We start from the raw sequence: 14264 nt of genomic DNA on the forward strand, positions 1-14264 counted from the left end.
TTGGGATTGGAATGAAAACTGACCTTTTCCAGTCCTGTGGCTACTGCTGAGTTTTCCAAATTTGCTGGCATATTGAGTGCAGCACTTTCATAGCAGCATCTTTTAGGATTTGAAATAGTTCAACTGGAATTCCATCACCTCCATAGCTTTGTTCGTAGTGAGGCTCCCTAAGGCCCACTTGACTTCGCATTCCAGAATGTCTGGCTCTAGGTGAATGATTACACCGTCATGGTTATCTGAGTCATGAAGATCTTTTTTGTATAGTTCTTCTGCGTATTCTTGCCACCTCTTCTTAATATTTTCTGCTTCTGTTAGGTCCATACCATTTCTGTCCTTCATTGTGCCCAACTTTGCATGAAATGTTTTAAAACTCCATCTGTTAGGAAAAGGCAGCCTGGCCAGTGAAAAATTTAAAACTGAAGCCAGGTCTAGATTGAATCCTTGCTCCAGAATGCACTAGCTTTGTGGCTTATGGTAGGTCATGTCACTTGTCTGAGCCTCAGTTTCTTATTCATAAATGGAGACAATAGCACCTACATTGAAGGGTTGTTGGGAAGATTCGTTTTAAAAAAATTTAAAAAGGTGCTTCAGTATAGCGCACACTAGTTGCTCAAATATTTGTTGAATTAATACACAATAAAACAGTATGTACCCCAGACATCTGTCAGCCATGAAAGTGTATTGAAGGCAGCATGAAAAGAGGAGAAACGATTTACAAACCTGCTCTGTTACATCCTAGGTGTCTGGGCAGTCGCAGTCTGTCTCTCTCTCTTTTTTACCTTTCTTTTAGCATTTGTTCCAGAAAGGGTAATTCATTATTTATGACACACAAAATGCATCAGTGTTTGTCACTCTCCTAAATTTTTTAATCACCAACATCATGTGTTACAGGGCACAGATCTGCAACCGCCGTGTGCATCGTTCTGCAGTAGTTTACTGCTTAGGACACTTGTTTATAATTGGTGCACATGTAAGTTTAGACATCAGAAAACAAACCTTTAGTTGGAAAAAAACAAACAGTGCCAAGGAAACAGAGTCTAAGCTCATACTGCTTGTCACATGCCAGGCCAATAAAGCCCAACAATTAAGCCCAATAAATCGAGAGACAAGTTTTGCAAGCAAGGAATAATGACTTTATTGAAAAAGCCGACTGACTAAGAAGGTGGTAGGCTCATGTCCTAAAGAACCATCTTGCCTGAGTTAGAATTCAGACTCCTTCTATACTAAAAGAGGAAGGGAGTAAAGTCAAACACTTCTTGGTTCCCATCAGCCTCCAGAGGGGATTTGTTCATTTCCTCCTGCCACCTTTCACAGGTGGACCTGGTTAGGAGGTTTCCTATGAGCTAAACAAAGGTATTTTAGCTTAATACTCTTTACCAGGAGAGCAGGATTCCCAGAGATGGGCCATTATGTATAACTTAAGTTTATAGGCAGCATCCCTTCAGTGATTAACTTGTAATAGAATACAGAAAGGTTCTTCCCTATTACATTAACACAGTTAATACACAGGATCAAGAGTCAGCAAACCATTGGTCAAATCCAGCCCACTACCTGCTTCAGAAAGCTAAGAATGTTGTTTCCTTGTGACCACTTGCAACTGATTTGATGATAGCGAACACACTAACTATGTACCCCAAATAAGTGAAATTATCTCCCCTCCTGCCCCCAAAGAAATCCATTCTTCTCATTTATAGATCTCAATTGTTAATCTATTTTTAATCAATTAAAAATTGTGAATTTTTACAAAAGTGATGAAAAGCTAACAAGATTATAAAACTTACATTAAGCAAGGAAAATAAATTAAAAAATTTTAATTTGTGAAAATGTGTGGAACTTTTAAGTGGCAGAGTCTGGATTCGAACCTAGGAAGCCTGGTCGTTCACACTACTGCCCTCCTTAAAAGCAAAGAGCCGCCTTCCGGAGAGATGGTGCACTTTCAAGGGGATGCTCAGCTTCGTTTTGCAGGCTTCCTGAGACCTGCGCACCGCCTTGCCCAGGCCCCCGGAGCGCTTTGGGTCCATCACTATTTATATTTGGCGCCATCTAGTGGAGCCAGAGCCACTATGCACCCCGCTGCCTACGCCTGCATCTCCTTGGTTCTCGCCTCAGCCCTTAGCCCCAGGAGGTAAGGTTAAGGGTCACAGAGGATGTGCTTAACTGCTGGCTCATAGTGGGTGTTCAGTAAACACTGTTTCCCAGATGAGACGTCTCTGCAGCGGCTGGTGTCTGAGGCTGGTTCCTCAGGGTCATATTCCGCCAAGGGGTCTTGAAATACCAACAAGGAGTGGGATCAGCTCCAATACTTTGGCTACCTGATGTGAAGAGCCAGCCCATTGGAAAAGACCCTGATTCTGGGAGAGATTGAGGGCAGGGGAGAAGGGGGAGACAGAGGATGAGCTGGTTAGAGAGCATCAGTGACTCAATGGACATGAATTTGAGCAAACTCCAGGAGACAGTTGAGGTCAGAGGAACCTGGCGTGCTGCAGTCCATAGAGTCACAAAGAGTCAGACACGACTTAGCGACTGGACAACATCATGGGGTCAAGACCCCGTCGTGGGGTGATCCGGCCCAGCCCCTTCCTGGCCTCTGCTGTCTGCTGCCCACTGCTTCGTTGGCAGGGGGTCCCACTGCCCCTCCCCCCAGGCAAGGGTGCTGTCTTCATGTGGCCCCCACAGCCTCCTCCACCCTGAACATGGCACGTCCTTCACCCAGCTCATCCCAGCAAGGTTGATGGCAAAGCCTGTCCCGGTGTCTTTTTTGCTAAGAACCACCAGCTTCACATTGACTGAGGGCCAGAACTCTCAGTTACATCATTTTGAGGTTTGATGCAAAATGAAAATGTGGCAACTCTTGTTCAAAAATTATTAGGAATTTCAAAACACCTACAGCAGCATTAACCACATGAGGGGCCAATCTGAGCATGCAGGTCCTGGGTGCTGCCCAGGTGGCTGGCCCATGAAGCCCGCCTTCCTGGGTGCAGGACAGCATCCTAAGATCTTAGCCAGAACTCCCCTCATTAACACCCTCTTGAGGACCCTGCCTGATGAGTAGTTTTATCTCATACATTTTTAATGTGATAAAATATTAATACATGCAACATAAAATTTACTCTCAGTCAGTCAGTTCAGTCACTTAGTCGTGTTCCACTCTGTGTGACCCCATGGACTGCAGCATGCCAGGCTTACCTGTCCTTCCCTGTCCATCATCAACTCCTGGAGCTGTCCGAGTCCATGATGCCATCCAACCAGCCTCTGTCATCCCCTTCTCCTGCCTTCAGTCTGGCCCAGCATCGCGGTCTTTTCCAATGAGTCAGTTCTTCACATTAGGTGGCCAAAGAATTGGAGCTTCAGCTTCAGCATCAGTCCTTCCAATGAATAGTCAGGACTGATTTCCTATATTAACCTTTTAAAGTGTCCAGTTCAGTGTTGTGATACAGTATATCCACATTGTTGGGTAACCAACCTCTAGAATTTAGTTATCTTGCAAAACTGAAACTTTTCCCACTAAACACTAATTCCCGTTCTCCTCCTCCCAGCCCTAATGACCACCGTTCTACTTTCTGTCTCTACGAATCTTACTCCTCCAGGTGTTTCACCTAAGTGAAAACATTTAGAATCTGTCTTTTTGTGACTGGCTTATTTTATTTAGCATAACATCCTCAAGTTTCATCCCTGTTGTAGCCTGTGTGAGAATGTTTATTTTTCTTTTTAAGGTTGAGTACTATTCCATTGTATGTATTTACCATGTTGTTTACTCATTCATCAGTCAGTAGACATGGATTTGAGTTGTGAATAATCTTTTGACTATTGAGAATAACTCTGAATATGAGTGTTCAAATATCTGTTCAAGAGTCTGCTTTCAGTTTTTTTGGCTATATTCGCAAATGTGGGCCTGCTGGATCCTTGGACAATTCTGTGTCTCCTTTTTTTGAGGGCCTGCCATGCTGTTTTCTACAGTGGCTACACCTTTTTTTAAGTTTTGAGGCACTTTATTATAAAGAGCTGGTGCGTGAGTGCGTGCGTAGTCGCTCAGTCTGTCCGACTCTGTGACCCCGTGGACCGCAGCCCGCCAGGCTCCTCTGTCCGTGGGATTCTCCAAGCGAGGATACTGGACTGGGTTGCCATGCCCTCCTCCAGGGGATCTTCCCGACCCAGGGATCAAACCCAGGTCTCCAGCATTGCAGGCGGATTCTTTACCATCTGGGCCACCAGCAAAGCCCAAAAGCTGGTACACAAATGAATGAGTGTTTCAAACTCACCATCCAGGAACTCCCTGGCGATCCAGTGGTGAGGACTCCACACTTTCACTGTGGAGGGCCTGGTTTCAATCTCTGATTGGGGAACCAAGATACCACAAACTGTGCAACTTGGCCAAAAAAATAAAGGTAAAATTCATCATACATTTACTTCATGTTTTAACTTGACCCTCTAGTTAGTCTTTAGCATCATTGATTTTAGACTGCTATGTGAGGGGATTCTCCCTTGCATCTGTGATTTAAAAGCGTAATTTACTGATAAACATTGCTTAACTTTTCCTTACTGGCAATAGGACTTACACCCTAGCCTAGTGCTGCTTCCCTCGTCCCTTTGGGTTCAGACCCACCTCTGTCGTAGCCACCACGGAAGGCACATTTTGATAGACTTTGAAACACTTGTTCTGCTTGAAGTTCCATACGCTTCCTGACCTGAGTGGAGACATAAAACGACACGCCCGGCCCTGCAGGCTCACGGCCCTCAGCTCCTCAGCCGCCACCACCTGCCCCCCGCCAGTGCTGTCCCGCCCCCCAAAGCCTCCTACAGCCTCAGCCCCACGCTCAGGTCCTGGTGTAGCCAGGTCCCCAGCACCCGCACTCTGAGCCTCTGCTGTGTGGAGGCCAGAAGGCCAGAACCAGGATCCAGCCCGAGCATCCCCTAAGACAGGGGTCCCCAACCTCGGGGATGTTATGCCTGACGATCTGAGATGACGGTGAGGTGATAATAAAAACAAAGTGCAAAGTGAATACAGTGCACTTGAATCATCCTGAAACCGCCCCCTGCCCTGGTCCGTGGAAAAATTATCTTCCATAAAGCTGGTCCCTGGTGCCCAAAAGGTTGGGGACCACTGCTCTACGGACTGAGGAGGGGGCTCCGGTACTGGCCCTGGCTCTGTCTGACCCAGTTTTGACCGACAGTGGGAGTCGGGGGAGAGAGCTGTCTGGTCTGGAGCCAAAGGAGCAGAGTTCCTGTGAGCTCAGACGTGACCGAGAAGGGACGTCCCCGGCGGTCCGGTGGTTAGGACTCTGCTCTCACTGCTAAGGGCCTGGGTTCAATCCCTGGTTGGGGAGCTAGGATCCGGTATGCTGCACAGCACAGCCAGAAAAAGAAAGAAATGGGTGAGAACAGAAATGGGGAGGGAATCAAGACCTGGATCCCCTTGGGAAAAACCTCTCAGGAGTAGCTGCTTTCTTGACAGCGTGGTTGCCCAAGAGTGGGTTGTGAGCTCTGTTTAGAGGGCAGGACCAGCATTGGAAAGCACACAATTCATTTGAAATATAAGTTACTGGGTCCTCACTCCATGAGTGGGCTTCCCAGGTGGCGCTAGTGGTAAAGAATCCACCTGCCAATGCAGGAGACACAAGAGATGTGGGTTCGATCCCTGGGTCGGGAAGATCCCCTGGAGCAGGGAATGGCAACCCATTCCAGTATTCTTGCCTGGAGAATCCCCATGGACAGAGGAGCCTGGCGGGCTACAGTCCATGGGGTCACAAAGAGTTGGACATGACTGAGCGATTAAGCAGCAGCGATGAATTAAGCTCCCCGGAGCCAATTCACACCACGGTCTCTGCATCACACCTCCGCAGCCATGAAGGCTGACACCAATTCCCTGTTCAGCACAGCTGGAAAGTGAGGCTCATGGGGGCAAGGAGGCTGGCCCAGGCCCCACAGTTCTTCTTTAAACAAAAAATCTCTCTCTTTTTTTAAAAGAACTTATTTATTAGATTGTGTCGGGTCTTAGTTGTGGCATGTGGGCTTAGTTATTCAGCAGCACGTGGGATCTTAGTTGCCCAACCAGAGATGGAACCTACAACCCCTGCATTGCAAGGCAGATTCCTAACCACTGGACCACCAGGGAAGCCCCAGGTCCCATGGTTCTTCTGGGGCCCCCGCAGACCTGGCCCAGGCCCCGCAGAAGATTCGCAGGGGCGGATGTTTGGTCCTGACGGGGCTGCACAGGGCTTCACCTCTTCCCTCAAAACCAACAGTCCCACCTCACAGACACCGAGTATCAGAGGACTCAGACCTCTACATGGTCAGCTGAACAGTTTTTCCCAAACCCAGCCACCCCTCTAGACGCTGAGGCCCCCAAGGGCAGGGGCTTTGGACGCTCTGTGTTGTCTCCAGAGTCAGGCTGCTCAGGGGAGACGCCAAGGGCAGGCTGGGATGAACAGGTGAGGGACCCTGCAGCTGGGAGTCGGTCCCACCCGAGCCCCAGTTGGGGCTTTGACCTGCCGGCTTCCTCGTCTGTGAGTTGGGCTCCGAAAACGTGCTTCCCCAGGTTAGAGAGAAGAGAGATCTGTGCTGCAAGGGCTTCTCGGGCTGTGGGCACCAGCCTGACGCAGGCGGCTCCACATCTGTTTCCAGACCCTGATGCTGGGCAAGACTGCGGGCAGGAGGAGAAGGGGGCAACAGAGGATGAGGTGGTTGGATGGCATCATGGACTCAATGGACATGAGTTTGAGCAAACTCCGGGAGATGGTGAAGGACAGGAAAGCCTGGCGTGCTGCAGTCCATGGGGCCGCAGGGTCGGACACGACTGAGCCACTGACCACCACCACCACCAGGTTTAAGCCAGGGCCTCCTCTCCAGAATTCTCCTTCCCGGGAAGCACGGTCCACTCGGGGGGCTCAGCCCAGTCCCTGGGGGGGCGACTGTGTCCCTCCACCTGCTGGGTGAGCAGCTCCCTTCCTTCTGAGGCAAACCTCCACACTTGAGCTTCCAGCCCCCACACCTTTGCTCACACTACCCTCCGGCCCAGAATGTCCCCCCGTGAACGATCGGGGTCAGAGAATGTGCATTTGGCATGTTTTGAGACACCAAGCTGCCCTCCTGGGAGGCCACATCCACATGTGTTCCCAGTATAGCTGCCCAAAAAGACAAGGTTTCTGCAGCTCTGCCCACGTGGGGTGTTATCAACGGCTCACACACTGGGTGGTATCAGTATTGCTTTATGTGCGTTTCTTTCATTATTCATGGGGATATGGGAGTACATACACTTCTTCAAAAAAAAGGACAAGACCGCAGAACTTTGTTTTTTTTTTTTTTGCAGCTCTGTGAGGCTTCAGTTTAGTTCAATTCAGTCGCTCAGTCATGCCTGACTCTTTGCGACCCCATGGACTGCAGCATGCCAGGCCTCCCTGTCCATCACTATCTCCCGGAGTTTACTCAAACTCATGTCCATCGAGTCGGTGATGCCATCCAACCATCTCATCCTCTGTCATCCCCTTCTCCTCCTGCCCTCAATCTTTCCCAGCATCAGGGTCTTTTCAAATGAGCTTGGGGGATCTTAGTTCCCAGACCAGGGCTTGAACCCACACCCTCAGCAGTGAAACTGCCAACTCCTAACCACTGGACTGCCAAGGAATTTCCCCCTACAGAACTTCAAATAAAATGAAATTATTTCCTGGGAGTTCCTCGGCAGTCCAGGGGTTAGGACGCCTCACTCTCCCAGCCAAGGGCCCAGGTTCGATCCCTAGTTGGGAGGCCATAAATAAACAAACAATTCCCATGAGAGAAAACAGCCCTGAACACTGTGGTCTCCCAGGCCCTCATCGTTCTTCCAGGCAGGGGAAGGGGAGTTGAGAAAGCCATGATCAGCAGTCGTGAGACAGGAAACCCCAGGCCCTGGAATGAGGAACTGTGCACCTCATCACCTTCAGGGCCTCAGTTTCCTCTTCTGTAAAATGGGAGCTGCAGGTCTCATCCTATAGGGTTGTTGTTGATGATGAAATGGGATGGAAGGACTTCCCTGGTGGTCCAGTGGTTAAGAATTCTTCTGCCGATGCAGGGGACGCAGGTTCGACCCTCAATCTGGGAAGTTTCCACACGCCCCAGGGCATGTGGACTAAGCCTGTGTGTCACAAATCCAGAACCCACACATTGTGTAGCCCGTGCTCCACAACGAGGGAAGCCACTGAAATGAGAAGCCTGCCCATCGTGAGGAAGAGTAGCCCCCGCTCACCCCAACTAGAGAAAGCCCACGTGCAGGGACGAAGACCCAGAGCAGCCAGAAACAAACAGAGCAGTGTGTACATGTGAAAACAAACAAATAAAATCAAAATGAGAGCCAGGATGGCAAAGGGGAAATTCACTCATCTGTGAAACAGATGTCTACCGAGGGCTCGTCACGCAGGGTGCGGAGGGGTGAACGCGTACACAGCCTCCCCTCTTGGGGTTTACAGACGGGGCCTTCCCGGAGCAGAGGCGTGGACAGCAGCGGCTGCCGACACCACGGCCAGTCATCCCTGCTGAGTGTGGGCCGAGGGAGCTGCTAGGACCTCTGTTATTGCTTTGAAAAAATCTGCTATCGTGCTGATAAACTCGGCTGTCAGGAGGGATGTTATTTCTGGGTGAAGGGAGGTTCTGTGGGACCGGGGCTCCTTCCTGCCGGCACCCACGTGGGTCTTGTCCCTCCCACCAGACCCGACTTGAGCGATAACCTGAGGCCTTGAGCCTGCTTCTGGCAGGGGACACTGGTGACCAGCGCGGCAGGATGTCCACAGTGGGCTGCCCAGGGCCTCTGCAGTGTTTCAGAAGCAGATATCGCCCCCCTCCCTGACCCTGGATTCCTGGAATTGTCTGACAGAGTGGAGGTCTGTTCTCCGTCCCTCTGACAGGTTGCAGGAGATTAGGTTATTTTGGTCACGCCGGTCATTCAGTGTTTGGCTGGAGCTTGTGTCTATTAAATTGTCCTGGCTCTGAGCAGAGTGGCCTGACTGGTTAAGCCTCGTAATCTGCTCTGAAGCGTGCTGGCTCTGTTTCGAACTGTGATGGTACCCTTGTCATCAGCACCACTGGCCTCTCCTCAGGTTCCACCATGGGCTCAGCTTGCCAAGTACTCCCTGGCAGCCAGGAATCCGGATCTTGAGTAAATCCTCACTCTTGGCTGTCTCAGGTCTGATTCATTGTGCTTTGTTTATTGCATTTTAATTTGTATCAAGCTTTACTTTACATACCCCAAAGTATGTAGGCATTCAGCTTACATACAAATCTGAAACATTCAGCTCAGTGCAAGGAGACCCAGGTTCGATCCCTGGGTCCAGAAGATCCCCTGGAGGAGGGCCTGGCAACCCACTCCAGGATTCTTGCCTGGAGAATCCCATAGACAGAGGAGCCTGGTGGGCTACAGTCCGTGGGGTCACAAAGAGCCGGACACAATTGGAGTGACTGAGCACGCAGGCACCCCTCCGACCACCATGTGCGTCACCCCAGAAAACTCCCTCCTGCCCCTTTCCAGCCAACTACCCCCCACCTCGAGAGATGGCTGTTAGCCCCTCCATCACACAGATGCGCTTTGCCTGCTCTCCACCTTCACACAAACAGAATCGTGCAGTGCGTTCTCTCTTGCGTCTCTGCGTCCACCTTCTTTCACTCACTATACTGTCTATTGAAAAGTTACTGTTGAGGGCGCTTCCTTGGTGGCTCAGTGGTGAAGAATCAGCCTGCCAATGCAGGAGACACGGGTTCGATCCCTAATCCGGGAAGATCCCACACGCCGTAGAGCAACTGAGCCCAGAGCGCCACAACTACTGAACCCTCGCTCTGAAGCTTGAAAATGCTGGAGCCCGTGCAACGCGACAAGAGAAGCTACCGCAATGAAAGCCTGCTCGTCGCACCTAGAGAAAAACCCACACAGCAACAAAGACCCAGCGCAGTCAAAAACAAAATGAATAAATACATTTTCTTTTAAAATTAGTGTTTGGGGAATTCAGTATGATGTAGGTGATGAAGAAACCCAGATGCTGTTACTGAAGAGAGGGTTTAAAAACTGAAGATGCCAAAAGTCACACGATAGTCAAAAATATTTATTTTAAGAAGTTACTGTTTCATGACTAGAAACAATACACATGTATAGCAAAAGTTACAAATACTGTACAAGAGAAAGAAAAGACCACTCAGTGACCCCCACACCTGTTACCCGATCGTGACCTTCTGGTGTGTTCCTTACAAAACTTTCAGCGAAAGTGAACGTCGCTCAGTCATGTCTGACTCTTTGTGATTCCATGGATATAGTCCATGGGATTCTCCAGACCAGAATACTGGTGCGGGTAGCCTTTCCCTTCTCCAGGGAATCTTCCCAACCCAGGGATTGAACCCAGGTCTCCCACATGGCAGGCGGATTCTTTACCAACTGAGACACACAACTTTCAAGGCAAATGAAAAAAAGCCTTCTATGTGAATCAACTCACATTATATTAAGACTTATCCTACAGCCCTTGAATCTCAGTTGAGACAGCACAGGTACAGACGTTTTTCCGAGTTAGTGCGCGTGTGAGTTGACCTCAGATTTCACATTGTATTCCTTAGAAGCCGGTCCCCAGATCTGGGAAAGGTGGAACACAGGAGAAATAGGAGCTGAAAACAATTCCAAAGTCTTTGCCCGGAGTGCCTGGAAGGCCAGAGTGGCCGGCAGCTGAGATGGGAAGTCTGGGCGAGATGTCAGCTGGTGGGGTGCCAGTTTCTTTCTTTTTTTTTTTTAAGATATATGTTGTTATTTTTATTTTTTTCCCATTTATTTTTATTAGTTGGAGGCTAATTACTTTACATCATTGCAGTGTTTTTTGTCATACATTGAAATGAATTAGCCATGGATTTACATATATTCCCCATCCCGGTCCCCCCTCCCACCTCCCTCTCCACCCGATCCTTCTGGGTCTTCCCAGTGCACCAGGCCCGAGCACTTGTCTCATGCACCCAACCTGGGCTGGTGATCTGTTTCACCCTAGATAAAATACATGTTTCGATGCTGTTCTCTTGAAACATCCCACCCTCGCCTTCTCCCAGAGTCCACAAGTCTGTTCTATACATCTGAGTCTCTTTTTCTGTTTTGCATATAGGGTTATCGTTACCATCTTTCTAAATTCCATATATATGTGTTAGTATACTGTAATGGTCTTTATCTTTCTGGCTTATTTCGCTCTGTATAATGGGGTGCCAGTTTCTTCTGGCTGAAGCGCCCCCAGATCGGCGGGGAGATGGAGGAGCTTCTTTGCCGTCCAGTGGTCACTGGCTTATGCTCTCCACTCCATTTCCTGGGGGGCGGTCTTAGCCCTCTGTTTTCAGGCCCCGGTGTCCCCACTCCCTGTGGTGCTCTGGCCCTAGGCAAGCCAGCGCTGTGGCCTCCCTCCAAGGCCAGAGTCTCTCTTGCGTCAGGGGCCCCCCGTGCCCCCCACACCAGCTCCTCATGCTCAGAGACCCCAGTTGAGCAGAGCAGGCTGAGACTGCAAGGGGCCCAGGAGTTCAGCTCCGGGGAGTCTGGGCCTAACCGGCTCATTTCCAGGGGTTCACAACACATGGGAGATTCTAGGGGGCCACAGAGGGCAGAAATCCATCTGCATGTGTCTTCGGGGCTGTGAGGAGGCTCCTGCCAAAGCTCTGGGGAGAGTTGAGGGAAGTGGCGCCTGGGGTCACTCCCTCCTCTGGGTTTCCCAGATGTCATTCAGGCTGCCAAGGACCAGCCTTGACCTTCAAAAATAAGCTCACTGCCGCTGACTCTTGTCCCCAGAGGCCTCTCGCCAGGACCTGGAGAAGTATCTGGTTCCAGGCGGGCACCCAGGGCTCTCCACCCACCTCCAACTTCCTTTCCATCTCCACTGGCTCCCGGCCGGAGACCCACCACATGGTGGGGCCCCAGCCCTGGGTCTTGATCTCAGTCAGCCCTGCAGTCCCTGGGAGTTCTCAGAGTACCCTCAGCTGTCACACAGCCTGGACCCCAGACGCCAGAGCCTAGGGTCCTCCTGCTACACAGGTCACACAGCCTGGTCCTTGCAGACTCAGCCTACACCAGCCTGGCAGCAAGTCCAGGTGGGGCTGGCCTGAGCCCAGGCTCTGACCCCAAGGCCCATGGTGAACCGCCCATGCACAAGTTCAACTCTCCCATCTTGGACCACCATCACCAGACTCAAGAGAGACCAGTCCCCATGGGTTCCTCATGAACACCCCCGCCTTCACCCACAGCTCCAGGGACGACCATATAAGTGCACACCCACCCCTCACATGGGGTCTTAGTGCAGGACTGTATTTCCTTCCAGAATATTCTGTACGGATTTTCTTTAAATGTTGGTCTTATACTAGACACACTGATTTGTAAAGCGTGTTTCATTAAAGAGATGATGTATCTCCAAGATAACAGTTTCTTTGTGAACATGTTAAACTCTTCATCATTTTTTTTTTTTTTTAATTTGGCTACACCATGCACCTTGTGGGATCCTTGTTCCTGACCGGGGATTGAACCCACACCCTCGACAGTGAAAGCATGGAGTCCTAACCATCAGACCACCAGAGGATTCTCTCAAACTCTTCAGCAGTTCTTAAACCCCGTCTTCAATAACATCCTCTGGGTTTATCCATCACCTACTATGTATCGGGCATCATGCTGAGAGCTTCCTGTGCGTTCACCCTCACAGCAGCTCTGGGAGGTGGGAACTTCACAGAGGATGGGCTCAGAAAGGCCCATTGCTACCTGAGGCCACACAAGTTATAGTAGGCAGAGTCAGGATTCTAACTCACGACTGTATGACCCGGAGTCCCAGCCCTCATCGACCAGGCTGCAGGCTCCTTACTCAGAAAATGCTCTTACCCCAATTTCCATCTTGTTTCACTTTGAGGGACTCATTGGAAGGGACCCTGATGCTGGGAAAGATTGAGGACAGGATGAGAAGGGTATGACGGAGAATGAGATGGTTGGATGGCATCACTGACTCAATGGACATGAGTTTGAGCAAATTCTGGGAGATGGTAAAGGACAGGGAAGCCTGGCGTGATGCAGTCCATGGGATCACAAAGAGTCAGACAAGACTGAGTGACTGAATACAGACTCAGCAACAAACTCAACAACAACAGACTTCCCAAAGCTTAGCTACAGACCCCCAGGTCAGACGCATCAGAGAGACCTGGGTTCAAGCTCCAGCCCTCCAGTCTCTTGGCTGTGTGGCCATGGACCCCTCAGGACCCCGCTTTGAGGCTCAGTTTCTCTGTCTGTGCAATGGGGCGATCCACCCTGCAGGGGGCCATCCAGGCAAGACACCCAGCCCACCAGGCTCTCATTGGCCTCTTGTCCTGGGAAGCTGCCCCCACAAAGCATCTACCAGGTGGGCGCGAGTGGAACAACACTGTGAGGAGCTGGTCGCTCTAGCTCCTGGCAAGGAGCTCAGGCCCCGCTCAGGCAAGAACCTTGAAACCCTTTGACAGGTCCCTCCCGGTATTACAGAGCCCCTGTCAAAGCTGGAGGATTTTCCCAACAAGGTTCCCAGTCAGTTCAGTCCAGTTGCTCAGCTGTGTCCAACTCTTTGCGACCCCATGGACTGCAGCATGCCAGGCTTCCCTATCCATCACCAACTCCTGGAGCTTGCTGAAACTCATGTCCATAGAGTCAGTGATGCCATCCAACCATCTCATCCTCTGTCGTCCCCTTCTCCTTCTGCCCTCAATCTTTCCCAGCATCAGGGTCTTTTCCAGTGAGTCAGCTCTTCGCATCAGGTGGCCAAAGTATTGGAGTTTCAGCTTCAACATCACTCCTTCCAACGAATATTCAGAGTTGATTTCCTTTATGACTGACTGGTTTGATCTCCTTGCAGTCCAAGGGACTCTCAAGAGGTTCCCCAGGCTGGGACAAAAGTCTGGGATGGCACATGGAGAGACAGCCATTTACAACCTACTTTGGGGACATCTCCAATGGTCCAATGGTTAAGACTCCAGGCTTCCGATGCAGAAGGTATGGGTTTGATCCCTGATGGGGGAATTGAGATCCCACATGTCTCGTGGCAGGGTATAAAATAAAGTAAAGAAAAGTAAAATTAAATAAAACCTGCTCTGACCCCTGGGTCCCCCGGGTGGGCCCTGGATGCAGAGGCCAGCACTTGGCAAACTTGCTTGGTCAACCTTCTCCCTGGGGTTCCCAGCTGCCCTCTCCTCCTGTCCCGGGCCTTGGACATGGGAATGTCCTCGCATCTTTCAAGTCTTTTCAGGAAGACTGCATCCTAACTGAGGCTTCCCTTGACATCCTGGCT

Source organism: Odocoileus virginianus, chromosome 23 (assembly GCF_023699985.2).
Source record: "Odocoileus virginianus isolate 20LAN1187 ecotype Illinois chromosome 23, Ovbor_1.2, whole genome shotgun sequence".
Lineage (NCBI taxonomy): Eukaryota > Metazoa > Chordata > Mammalia > Artiodactyla > Cervidae > Odocoileus > Odocoileus virginianus.